General features: G+C 37.9%; 1 protein-coding gene across 7 annotated transcripts in view; it reads right to left on the reverse strand.

Annotated features, from left to right (window-relative positions):
• The window catches only part of LCLAT1 (lysocardiolipin acyltransferase 1), a 186,330-nt gene extending 172,080 nt beyond the window's left edge, over nucleotides 1-14,250 (reverse strand). For 4 of the 7 annotated variants that reach the window (XM_081264759.1, XM_081264758.1, XM_081264757.1 and 1 more), the window contains exon 1: nucleotides 14,110-14,250. The gene's annotated coding sequence lies outside the window, so the exon portion shown is untranslated. Of the gene's footprint in view, nucleotides 1-13,875; nucleotides 14,007-14,088 lie in introns of those variants that run through there. The other 3 variants (XM_081264754.1, XM_081264756.1, XM_081264755.1) reach the window with 3 other exon arrangements.
• Nucleotides 14,251-14,542: the final 292 nt, after the last annotated feature.

Raw genomic sequence — 14,542 nt, forward strand, 5'->3', positions numbered from 1 at the left:
TATGTATGGAAAAGGCCCCTGAGGAGTCTACAGTACAACTGGGAAAATCAGACACAATTTTGGAGTCATTAATTCAAAATAAGAATACAACAGCTCAAATTTTTTAACAGCTAAAAAATTCTAGATTATATATATATATATATATATATATATATATATATCTTTGGGAATACTTATACCTAATGTAAACTCAGTTCTCTGAAGATCAGCCACTCAACAGACAAGAACTATTTATCACAGTAGCAAAAAATAAGAGTCAATCTTGATTAACTCTGACTTCTAATATATTTCTTCTCTGAAGGAAAGAGAAGCTCAATTGAACTGGTTTCATGCCTACCATAAATTTAACAAAATGAGGTCATTCTGGCACTGCCTGGACTACTCTAGATTATTTCAATTCTCCTTTTCTTCACACTCATTCTTACAAAACAAAGCAAACATAATTCTTCCTTTACTTTAATCAATCAGTTTTAATGAACAACCACATTTAAAATACAACTTAAGCCCACCACCTCTGACCAGAGGCTAGACAGGAACCGCTGCGCCCCACCTCCTTGGGAGCCAGGAACCACAGCGCCTGCACAAAGAAGAACACCACGCCTGGGAGGACAGGAACACCACACTGTGGGTCCCTATCCACCAACCTGTGGCTACACCCAAACCACCTCCATCTTGGGACACTGCAGCCATAGCCACAGCCCTTGTCACGTGTAATCTCCACCATGGGACAATGGACAGGGCCAGAGGCAGCTGCCCACTGGAGCACCACACACCACAGTATGCCATCACTGAATAGGCCACCCAACGCATCATACAGCCCATCCTTCCAGCCACATCTCTAAAAGCAGTTACCTCCATCTTGGGACACCTCCACTGCTATCTTGGGTTACCTCCACTGCCACCTCCACCACCTTTAGTTGGGGCAGATTCCATCTTGGGACACTGACTGAGACCTGGAAGTCCAACAGCAAGCTACCTACAGTCTTGATGCCACTGCCACCACCAACTAGGGCTGTGGCTGCTTCCATCTAGGGGCAACAACCAGGACCTGGAAGACCATCACCAAGGTCCCTGTGGGCCCATATGCACCAGAGTATCCCTACTAGATGTGCTGACAGTCACAATCCCGTTGTGGAGGGGACAGGGAGCCTTGCATGAGGTTGCCTCTTTTTTTTTCTTTTATCTTCTCCTGCTAAACAACCAACTTCTTTTGATTCCCCTTTCACTTATCCTATAATCTAATACCTCTATATTCTTACATCCTACCTCATCAACATCACATCCTACCCCACCCCTTCTCTTCCCAACCACCACTAGAAACTGTAAACCCTTATGCAAACCTACTGGCTATATGGTAGAAGATAATCGTACTCGTCTTGTAATGGCAAAACTGTCAGTATCTAAATAGAAGCTAATTGATTTATGGCTGCATATTAGTTGCACTGGGTGCTATAAACATTGATGTCCCCCTTAAAGGTGAGGCATTCGTAACCTGCAGGGTCACTACAAGATTATAGGGTAAAAACTACAATACTGCAAGACAGGAAGACACATAGACAACATGAAAATACAACAGAGGAAAATGCCCCAAACAAACCAAGATACTTTAATAATAGAATCCATTGACAGCTCAGTAGATGAAACAACAGAGAAGGTGTTCAGAATGTACATAATTAAACTGATCTGGGAATCAAAGAATGAGCTAAGAGAGCAAATACAGGCAAAAACTGACCACTCCAACAAAGACATAAGACAGCAAATACAGGCAGCAAAGATTAATTCAAGAAAGGGATAGAGATTTTGAAAAATAATCCAAATAGAAATCCTTGAAATGAAGGAAACAATAAACCAAATTTAAAAAAAAAATAGAAAGCATCACCAACAGACTAAATCACTTGGAAGACAGAACCTCAGACAACAAAGACAAAATAAACAATCTTAAAAATAAAGTTGACCACACTGAAAATGGTAAGAAACCATGAATAGAACATCCAAGAATTATGAGATAACATCAAAAGACCAAATCTAAGATTTATTGGGATAGAGGAAGGAACAGAGTTTCAAACCAAAGGAATGCACAATCTCTTCAATGAAATAATATCAGAAAAATTCCCAAACATAAAGAATGAATTGGAAAATCAAATACAAGAAGCTTACAAATGTACAAAACTACAACAGATCTACACCAAGGCACATTATAATGAAAATGACTAGCATACAGAATAAGGATAAAATTTTAAAGGTCACAAGAGAGAAGAATCAGATTATGTATAGGGGAGACCAATTCAGATCTCAGCAGATTTTTCAGCCCAGTCCCTTAAGGAAAGGAGATCCTGGAACAACATATACCAAGCACTAAAAGAAAATGGATGCCAATCAACAATCTTATATCCAGCAAAATTAAACTTCAGAGTTAATGACGAAATAAAAAACCTTCCATGATAAAACAAAAGTTAAAGAATTTACAGCAAGAAAGCCTGCACTACAGAACACTCTTAGCAAATATTCCATAAGGAGGAAATGAAAAAGAATAATGAAAATCTGCAAAGGGAGGGAACTACACTAAAGGAAAAGCCAATCAAGTCAAGTTAAAAACCAAAAATAAACCAGAATGACTGGGAATGCAAAACATATTTCAATAATGGCCTAAACTCATCAATTAAAAAACATAGACTGCCAGATTGGATTTTTTAAAAAACAAACCCAACAATACGCATCCTTCAAGAGACTAATCTCACAGGAAAAACATCCACAGACTGAAGGTGAAAGGATGGGGAAAAAACTTATCACTCACATGGATCGAATAAACCAGCAGGGGTTTCCATCCTCATATCAGATAAAGTAGACTTCAAACCAAAGTTAGTGAAAAGGGATAAAGGACATTTCATACTACTCAAGGGAATCATACCTCAACAAGATATAAATATCTACACCCCAAACAATGAAGCATTGTATATCAAACCAACCCTTCTCAGCTACAAGAATCAAATAGACCACAACACAATAATACTGGGTGACTTCAGCATACCTCTCTCACCACTGAATAGATCTTCCAAACAAAAACTAAACAAAGAAACTACAGAATTCAATAAAACAATTATTTAGACTTAACAGATGTACATAGAATATTCCACCCATCAACAAATACATTTTTTTCTCAGCAGCACATGGATCCTTCTCCAAAAAAGACCACGTTATGTCACAAAGCAAGTCTTAGCAAATACAAAAAACAGAGATTACCCTGCATTCTATCTGACCATAATGAAATGAAATTAGATATGAATGATAAAACAAAAAATAAAAGCTACTCCAACACCTGGAAACTAAATAATATGCTACTCATCAGGGAGGAGATAAAAAAAATTCTTAGAGGTAAGTGAAAACTCTGATACTATGTATCAAAATCTCTGGGATACTATGAAGACAGTGCTAAGAGGAAAGTTTATTGCATTAAACTCATTCATTAAAAGAAGAAAAAGTCAACAAATAAATGACCTAACATTTCATTGAAAAGCCCAAGGAAAGTAAGAACAAACCAACACCTAGTAGAAGACAGGAAATAATTAAAATCAGGGCTGAAATCAATAAAATTGAATCAAAAGAATTCAAAACATTGACAAAACAAAAAGCTAGTTCTTTGAAAAAATAAATAAAATTGACAAACCCTCAGCCACCCTAATAAAAAGAGGGAGAAAGAAAAACTCAAATTACTAAAATTCATGATGAAAAAGGAAATATCACAACAGACACTACTGAAATACAAAAGACAATTAGAAACTATTTTGAAAATTTATACTCCAGTAAAATAACATTGAAGACACCAATAAATTTCTAGAGGCAACTGATCTACCCAAATTGAACCAAGAGGACATATGCAATTGAAACAGATCAATTTCAACAAGGAAATAGAAGACACCATCAAAAGCCTACCAACTAAGAAAAGCTCAGGACCAGACGAATTCTCAGCCCAGATATACAAGACCTGCAAAGAATAATTAATACCAATACTCCTCAAATTATTCCATGAAATAGAAAAGGAGGAAACCTTTCCAAGCTTATTCTATGAGCATAGTATCATCCTGATACTAAAACCAGACAGATACAAATCAAGGAAAGAAAATTTCAGACCAATATCCCTGATGAACATTGATGGAAAAATTCTCAATAAAATTCTAGCAAGTTGCATACAAAAACATATTTAAAAAATAGTGAAACATGATCAAGTGGTGTTCATCCCAGGGATGCAAGGATGGTTCAACATACAGAAATCAATAAATGTAATTCATCACATCAAAAGACCTAAAGATAAGAATCATATGATTATATCAATTGATGCACAGAAAGCATTTGATAAAATGCACCCTTTTATGTTCAAAACACCAGAAAAATAAGGGATAGTAGGAACATACCTCAACATTATAAAAGATATCTATGCTAAACCCAAGGCCAACAACATTCTAAATGGAGAAAAACTGTTTCCAGTTTTTCTGGAAAACATTCCCTCTAAACACTGGAACAAGCCAGGGATGCCTTCTTTCACCACTTCTATTCAGCATAGTCCTTGAAAGTCCAGCCAAAGCAATTAGATGAAAGAAATTAAAGAGATATGAACAGGAAAAGAATCTAAACTACCACTATTTGCTGAAGACATGATTCTATACTTAGAGAATCCAAAAAAATTCCACGAGAAAACTTCTAGAATTAAAAAATGAATTCAACAATGTAGCAGGATATAAGATCAATATCCATAAATCAAATGCATTTCTATACATCAAGTGATGAATCCTCTAAAAGAGAAATTAGGAAAACTATCCCATTCACAATAGTCTCGAAAAAAATAAAATATTTCAGAATCAATTTAACAAAACAGGTAAAAGACCCCTACAATGAAAACTACAGAATACTAAAGAAAAAAAACTGAAGAAGACCTTAGAAGATGGAAAGATCTCCCCTCTTCTGAGATAGGCAGAATTAACATTGTCAAAATGGCCACACCACCCAAAGTGCTTATCAGATTCAATGCAATTCCAATTAAAATCCCAACATCATTCCTTATTGATATATAAAAAAAATCATGAAATTTATTTGAAAAAAATAAGAGACCCAAAATAGCCAAGCAATCCTTAGCAAGAAGAGTGAGGCAGGTGGCATCACTATACCAGACCTTAAACTATACTACAAAGCTATAGTAACAAAAATGGCATGGTATTGGCACCAAAATAGACACATAGACCAATGATACAGAATAGAGACAAACCCACATAAAGTTATCTCATATGAGACAAAGGTGCCAAAAACACACATTGGAGAAAAGATAGCCTCTTCAACAAATGGTGCTGGGAAAACTGGAAATCCATACGATACAAAATGAAGCTAAACTCCTCTCACCATGCACAAAACTCAACTCAAAGTGGATCAAGGACCTACAAATTAGACCAGAGACCCTGCGCCTAAAAGAAGAAAAAGTAAGCCCAAATCTTCACCATGTTGGCTTAGGGTCTGACTTCCTTAACAAAATTCATACTATAACACAAGAAATAAAATCAAGAATCAATAAATGGATTGATTCAAACTAAAAAAAGCTTCTTCTCAGTAAAAGGAACAATCAATGAGGTGAAGAGAGAGCCTACATTTGGGGAGCAAACTTTTGCCACACAACACACATCAGATACAGCACTAATCTCATGGATATATAAAGAACTCAAAAAACTTAACACCAAAAAAACAAACAACCCAATCAATAAAGGGGCTAAGGAGCTGAACAGGCACTTCTCAGAAGAAGATATATAATCGATTAACAAATACATGAAAAAATGTTCAACATCCCTAGCAATTAAAGAAGTATGAATCAAAACTACTCTAAGATTTCATCTCACTCCAGTCAGAATAGCAGTTATCAAGAATACAAACAACAACAAGTGTTGGCAAGGATGTGGGGGGAAAAGCACACTCATACACTGCTGGTGGAACTCCAAATTGGTGCAGCCAATCTGGAAAGCAGTATGGAGATTCCTTAGAAAACTTGGAATGGAACCACCATTTGACCCAGCTATCCCATTCCTTGGTCTATACCCAAAGGACTCAAAAACAGCATACTATAGTGATGCAGCCACATCAATGTTCATAGCAGCATAATTCACATTAGCTAAACTGTGTAATCAACCTAGATGCCTATCAATAAATAAATGAATGGATAAAGAAACTGGTAAATATACACACAATGGAATATTACTCAGCAATAAAAGACAATAAAATTGTGGCATTTGCATGTAAATGGATGGAGTTGGAGAATATAATGCTGAGTAAGCCAATACCAAAAACCCAGAGGCTGAATGTTTCCTCTGATAAGTGGATGCTAATCCTTAATGGGGTGTAGGGGGCATGGTATGAGTGAAGGAAGTTTGGATAGGGCAAAGGGGAAGGAGGGACATGGGGGTAGGTAAGGTGGTGAAAGGAGACGGACATCATTACCCTAGGTACATGTATGATTGCATGAATGATGTGACCCTACTTTGGGTACAACCAGAGAGGTCAAAACTTGTGCTCTGTTTGTGTATAATGAATCGAAGAGCATTCTGTTGTCATACATAACAAATACATTAACATTTATTAGAACAAATAAATAAAATTATATATATTAAAAATAAATAAAAATTAAAAATAAAATACAACTTAAGTTTAAATTTAACTTAAATCTGTAGTTACATTACATTAACTATTATTGTAGTTACAAGTATATTATCCCAGTAATCCATGCTCTCTAGTCTGAGCAATATATCATAAAATATCATTATGTTTCTTCTTATAAACCTGGTAATATATTTTTACTGAATTCCACAGTGACATAATGGAGAATGCAAGAGTATTAAAAAGAAATGTAAAAACACATATGACAACACATGAAAGGGGAAACAGCAAAAAAGGATGTCTCATTTAAAATTACCACATGGGACTGCGGTTCTAGCTCAGTGGTAGAGCACCTGCCTAGCACATGTGAGGCACTGGGTTTGATCCTCAGCACCTCATAATAAATAAATAAATAAATAATGAATAAAGGTATCATGTCCATCTACAACTTAAAAAAAAATTAGTTTTCTTCTTAAAACAACAACAACAAAAATCCTGCCACGTCATTGACAGAATCAGCAAATCAACCACAAAGTTAATGTCCAGCAAGAATATTCAAAAATTCAAAAGACACACTCTTATTCAAAGTATCCTTAAGTACAGTATATTTTAAATTTATATTGCTTTAAAACAAGCATGAAAGCTTATCAGTTAAGAGCACAGCCTCTGAAACTAGAACATTTAGGTTTGAATTTATGTCATTTAATCTCTTTGGGTCTCAGATTCTTCAAAAAGAAAAATGAGGATAATACTAGTATTTATCTCAAAATGGAAGTTATAAGGATAAAAGGTGTTAAAGCACTTACAATGGAATCTGATAAATAATAAGCATTTGGTAAATATTAGCTATTATCCCTTTGCCCCAAATACTGGGGACTGAACCCAGGCCACTCTACCATTAAGCTACATCCTTGGCCCTTTTTCTGTTTTACTTTGAGACAAGTTCTCTGTAACGACTCATCTGAACTGTCATCTTGATTGGATTAAGATATTCCTGAAATTAGGAGGCTGCAGGGTATGTCAATGAGGGTATTTCTAAGAATGACTGGCATGTGAAACAGCAAACTGAGGGAGAGATCCACCCTAAGTATGGGCAGCACAGTCCAATAGGTTGAGGGCCTAAATGGAACAAAAAGTTAGAAGAACAAGAAAGTAGACCCAAACTCAATTCTTGAGCTGATGCTTTGACTTCTGCTAGGATTGCCTGAAGATATCAGTTCTAGTTCCTTCATTCTTCCAAAGTGGTCTCTAACCAGCAACTCTCCAAAAAGTTTCCAGGCCTCTAGGGATACATCATTGATTCCTCTTATTCTGAGGCTCCAACTTCTTGGAATAGCTACCTATTCCTTCAACTCTCCAGCCTGCAGGTGGCCTGCAGATTAGGAGTTCAGTGATATAAGCCAATCTAATGTATCACCATATAAATATTAAAAAAGTGATATTTTAGATTGGCTTACATGACTGAGAAAACTAAAGAATATGAATATATTCTGTTAGTTCTGCTCCTCTAGAGAACCCTGACTAATATATTCTTGTTAAGTTGCCCAGGCTGGCCTTGAATTTACAATCCTCCTACCTCAACCTCCCAAGTAGCCAGGATTACTGGAATTCACCACCATGCCCATCATGTTAGCTACTATCTATTATAAAAGAGGTTATCACTACTACCTAGATCTTACCCAACTCTGTTCCCATCACCAAGCTTATGGTAGGTATCCAAAAATGTTCAAGTAAAGAAACATTTTGGTACTCAAGCTACTAGTTTTCATCATTTTCTCCCTAACCCTACAAAGGTAAATTTTTATTTAAAAGCCACAGAATATAAGAACGAAATCATTACAAGAAAGTAATTATACTATTTACAGAACAGCAGAAAGAGCCATATCCAAAGATGCCTTTCCCAAGACAAGTTTCCTCCAGCAGAGTTAGAAACAACCCTTTCACTCCACCCAGCCCTAAGGACAACTGCTACCACTCCTTTCTCTTCCATCATTCTCTCATTCCCATCTTTCATCCAGCATTTCTGTTCTTTGTAACAGCACTACCAGATACCAGCTCACCAAAATGCTATTCATGAGTTCTCCCAAGGGAATTTACTATTTCTTTGTACAAATATAACATGTATGTGAATTCTTGAGATGGAAAACTAAGGGAAATGTAAGCATTCCCTTCATCTGCATCCCTAGAACAGTGATCTACTCCTCTGAGGAAGTAAACAAGCTTTCAGAAACCTCAACTGTGAAAGACTGTGGATAGAATGGTAAATCATCTACTGTTAGCTTTCACCCACAGCCACCCTCAGATGTCCTTTTCATTTGCCTCCCTGTTACCACCATAAGACCCCAGAGGCCTATTGCCTCTCTAGGGAGAGGTCTGAGTGAAGGCCTTTTGGGTTATTATCTTACCCTCAACAGTGCAGGATCTCACCAAAGGCTCTTCTTAGCTCCATTATGGCATTCAAAACCTTGCAGCCAAAGGAAGTACAGCCTGTCCTTGTTATCTAAGGACAATCAGCAGAGCAGGGGAAAAGGCCACCCAGCAATTCCTCTTAAAAAAGGACCATCAGAATGACAAAAAAGAGTTAATGAGAATTTCTCAAAAAAAAAAAAAAAAAAAAGGAAACAAAAAAAATCAATTATTTTCATAATGTACCATGTATTATATTGATAAAATTTAGGTTATACTTGCAATTACGTACTAGTTCCTATGACAAGGAATAAATAAATTGATGGAGGGCTTGGAGCATAACTTTGTAACCAATCTATATAACAGCATGATATGACAGCTTTGATTTCACATTTGCTTTTTGAAAGACAATTATATAAAAGTCATTTCAGAACAAAAAAATTTTATATTTCATAATTTTCTCTCCTAGATCTTCTCAAACTACTTTTAAAAGAATTTAAAGCATATCTCTCAACATTATCCCTGCTGGTTTTCCTCATCAAGTAAACTAGTCTAGCATCTAGCACTGCCATATTCTTACTTATGTCTCTTTATTATGATTATTATGATTATTACTATTAAAGTACAATGTATTTATGGTAAGGTACACAAATAGTAGAATGTACAACTTAAATTTTTACACAGTCATATGCCTATCCCAAGACACAGAATATTTTCCAACGTGTCCTAGAAGATTTCCTCCTGCCCCTTCTCAGTCATTCTCCACCACCCTGAAGTAACCATTATTCTGACTTACATCATCAGGAAGTAGTTGTTGTTTCTGAACTTCATTTAACGGAATCATGCACTATGCAAAGTTATGTCTGCCTTAAGACTATGAGATCTCACCATGTTGATGTGTGTTTTTGTAGTTTATTCTCTTTTGGTTGCTTTTTAATGATTCCTTTTATATCACAATTTATTAATCCATTCTGCTGATGAGCATTCAGATTGTATCCAACTTGGGGTTATTCTGAATAAAGACATATGAACATTCTTTCATGCACTTTTTCTAAACACATGCATTCATTTCTCCTGGATATACCTAGAAATAGAATGACTGGATTATGGGTAAAAGTGGACACAGCTACAGTTTTTCAAAGTGACTGTACCATTTTACACTCCAACCAACACTATCTATGTGATCCAGTCAATCTACATCCATGCCAACATTAGCACTGACCATCTTTTAATTTTAGCTAATCTGGAAGGCATATGAATATCTCATTATTGTTTAATTTATATTTCCCTGTTGACTAATAATGTTGAGTATCTTTTTATATGCATGCTGGCCATATAGAAAGTACCCTTCAAGTTTCATTTTCTAATTAAATTATTTTTCTTACTGATTTTACCAATAAATAAACATACATATTCTGAGTATAAGGCCTTGGTCAGATATATGAATTGCAAATTTCTTCTTCCAGTCTGTATTTTGTTTTTCATTCTTTTAACAGTGACTTTTAGATGGAGGGAAGTTATCAGTTTTAATGAAATGTCAAGACAAATTTATCATTCATTTTTACAGTCACTGCTTTCTGAGTCCTTTCAAAAATGTCTATCTACTCTACTCACTTATTCCTTGATTTATGCTTATGGTTTGAGAAGTTCTCCACCATACTCGCAATTCATGAAATACTGCATCTTTGAAAGGCTTGTGTTTTCATCTTGCTGTCAATTTGCAGTGCATTCATATTATGTTGTTAGGTGCTGGATAACTATCATTATAAATGTTGGGTGATCCACTTTATAAACTAGAGAATTCATCAGTGATTACTTCCATATTAAAATCACTTCTGTACAAATATTAAGAACCTAATGTAAATTTTAAAATTCTAAAGCCCATTATCACAGCTTTTTTCCCCAAACATACCTTAAATAATTCTTCCTTTCCCTTTGAACCCAATCATGAAGAAGCCCTGCTGTATCCTTTTCCTTAAATTAATGAAAAACAAATTTCCAATTTCCAACCATATAGTTACAAAACAAACTTACTTTACTCTTGCCTCTGCTGACCCAGCAGGTGTTCCGCCTCCTCCACCCTGGACCTCTTCACACCTAATCCATTTTATATTCTGCTTTCAAAACACGTGGAATTTGAACTCTGCTCTGCCACAGCTGATGACCTGGTTCACTCCCTCATCAACTCATCTGGAGTATGAAACTGGCCTTAACTGGTCTCTTTCTTACATTCTGTCTTTCACCCTGTCATAAATCACCTCTCAAGAATATAATTTTGATCATGTTACTCATCTAATAAAATCCTTCTTCAGTCCTTACTGCCCACAGGATAAAGTCTCTTAAAGTTTCTCTTAGCTGAGAATTCCAACCTAGCTTCTCTCCCAGCAATACCTACAACACTGTCATATGAGCCTCATAGGACCTCTCATTCATGCTGGCTTCATATTGCTTCCTTCAACTACCAGAGCCCTTTCTTCTGTATCCTCCAGTCAGTTCCCTTCCTCTCTTGGCCAGGTCCATCCCAGCAGAAGCAACCATTCCCTTTTATGTGTACCCACCACAGCTATATTTGAGTTCTCAGCACAATGTATTAGTTAATCATTTATTTGTTCATCTCATTCACTAGTCTTCAAATTTCTGGACTTCGGTTTCTCCTTGAACTCTTCAAAATAAGATCAGGAATTAATCTTTAAATCCCAAAGTCTTGGCAAGATTACTATAGAAAGGTTCAAAGAAAGAATGAATGGCCCTAAGTCACTTTAATTTGTGATTTTTATTCCTATAAAGATTAGAAAAAATAGCAGTGAACCTTCCTAAAATAATTTTTTAAAGTACCCAGCAAGTTTTTCTTTCAAAGAATTTTCTTTTTCCAGTACTAGGAATTGAACCTAGGGCCTCATGCATGCTAGGCAAATGCTCTACCATTTAGTTACAACCCCAGTCCTTTTTATTTTATGTTCAGACTTTGTTGTCAAGTTACCCAGACAGGCCTAGAACCTGTGATCCTCCTGCCTCACCCTCCAGAGTAGCCAGGACAATGAGTGCAAGCCATCATGTCTAGCTCTTTCAAAGAATTTCATCAAAATTCAAATATTAATTATTGACATGTGTTTCCTAGTAGAAATAGTCACAACTCTTTGTTTTAAACTACCTTTTAAACTAATAACATCAAAAGTAGGATGAATATACCACTTAAGCAAAGTAAGTAACTGTAGTCATCACAGATCACTACTAGATGCCAACAGTATGAATCAGTTATTATTTAACAACTAAAAGATCACAATGATTCCCTTGAAATCAATTACAGTACAAATCTGTTCACATATTTCCCCTTAACACATAAATCTGTATATAAACAGACAAGAGGCATACAGTTTACAAACATAAGCTTAAACATAATGACAATAGTAGTTATACACGTTGGTACAAAATTACTGAATTTCAATGTGTCTCACTTTTCTTGTCTGTAAAACAAAGATGATAACTTCATAATGCTGCTAGCTGAGAGCATGTAATAAGGCCCTCGACACAGTGCATGGCCAGTAAGTGCATAATAATAAATATCAACCCTAATCACTGTACTTTTTAACTTTTTAAAAAATCCTTTTACATACACTCTCTTTTTCCTCCTTCACAACAGCACAATGAAATTATCTAGGCAAAAAATGCTATTGCCATTTCAGAGATAGGGCATCCAACATAGTAGTTACAAGATTGCCCTAAAATACTTCGAGGCATAGTTTGAACATAATCACACATAATTTCAACCCCAAAACAAACTGACCAAATCTCCAAAATCCATTTGGAAGAGTCTTTGGGGATTTCCCCATTATTTCCTTCTGGTGGTCAGCAGCAACCGTTTTCTGACCTGTAGGGATAGATGATTCCCACAATTTGCTCAAGTTGAAAGGTAGAAGCAGCCTCACTTTCACAGTGCCTGACTCACACAAAGTGCTAGGTGCTTCCTCAATTACAGAACAATGAACTCCACAAAAATCAAGCCTGTCACCAAACACGAAAAATCACTTAATTATGCTTTATCTGTCTATCTGTCACATCAAAGTACAACATAAAAATTGGGGGAAAAAAAGCAATTTTCTTTCACTAACTCGAAAATATACAATTTTTCATAAAGGACTTTGATCAAAACAGTTTTTAAAACCCAACTAGTTATACTTCATGACACATTTCTTTGCCCAAATAAGTGAGGAATATTAATAATGTTTCATCTTAGCAATATTTTAAACAACACTTAAGTACTTTGAGTTTAAACTGAAATTCACTCCCCAATCTTATCCATATAAAGCAATTCAGTGCCTGTATGAATACAGTAATGAACTTCAAAGGCAGATGCAACGCTGCAAGGAAACGCACCCCAAACCCAGGGACCCACCAGAAAGCGGATGGCTCTACAACTACAAGTAAGAGCCTTATCTTTCTATCTCTTCAAACAGGCAGTTAAATGCAAAGAAGCCTCCTAAAGTTCAGGTTTTGGCATCAGCCTCTAGCAAAACCTACCTTTACCTTCGCGGCACTGCCACGCTGGCAGCTACCACTCACACCTCTTTATGCAAAACAGCTGCAGCCCCTGCCCTCGACAGCTCCCGCTCAAGTCTGGCACGTGGCTGCCATTTGCGACATTTTGGCTCAGGATATTTTAACAGGGGCATGCTCGGGGTGTGGTCAGGACAATGCAGCTCCCAGAACCCCCGAGGTCTGGGCGGGAAGGTCCCAAGCTCCGTCCAGAGCACCAACGGGGCACCTAACCCTGCCAGCCCCACGACCACCTCGCCCTCGCCGCCCTGACTCGCGCGGCCCCTCTGCTGCTAAGGCCTCCGCCACCTTCTGCGAATCGCTCGCCCGCGTCTCCTCAAACCTGAGAGGGTGAAACCTCCCCGCAAGCTGGAACCCCAATTCCCGGCGGAGTGACCATCACCTGGGCCGCAGCCCGGGGGAGGCCCGCAGCTCGCGGGGAGGAGCGGTAGTTGCGCCTCCTCCTCCCGCAACTCGGAGATCCCCGGGTCGCCGCCATTTTACCCGCATCCTATCCCCCACCTGGCAATTCTGGCCGCCCACCTGTGACGGGCAGGGAATGCCGTGCCACGCCGCAGGGGCCACGTGGACAGGCCGGAGATTCCTAAGGGGTCAAACCTCGGGGCAGAACCCGCCGCTAATTCATCCCGAGGAGGTACCCGGCCGTCGCCCTAGTAATGCGTCCTGCCAGGATCCATCCTGATTGGCTGCGGGAGCCCTGACGCAACGGCGTCCCCGGCTGCGTGGGAAGCCCGGGTCTCCGGCGCCCCGCCCCTGCCCCGCGGCCGGGGGAGCACCCTGGGCGCGTGTCCCTGAGGGTTCCTTTAAAGGGGCCTCATATATTTCCTGCTCTGACCTGCGCGGAGGGGGTGCAGAAAATCATGGGTGCAGAGGCGAGAAACCAAATTGGAAATTCAGCGGAGGTCTCTGCCCAAGGGAACCTAATGGCTCCTCCAAACCCGGGAGTTGCAGAATG

The sequence above is a fragment of the Spermophilus citellus genome (assembly GCF_964194105.1).
Source record: "Spermophilus citellus genome assembly, chromosome: 13".
Taxonomy (NCBI): Eukaryota; Metazoa; Chordata; class Mammalia; order Rodentia; family Sciuridae; genus Spermophilus; species Spermophilus citellus.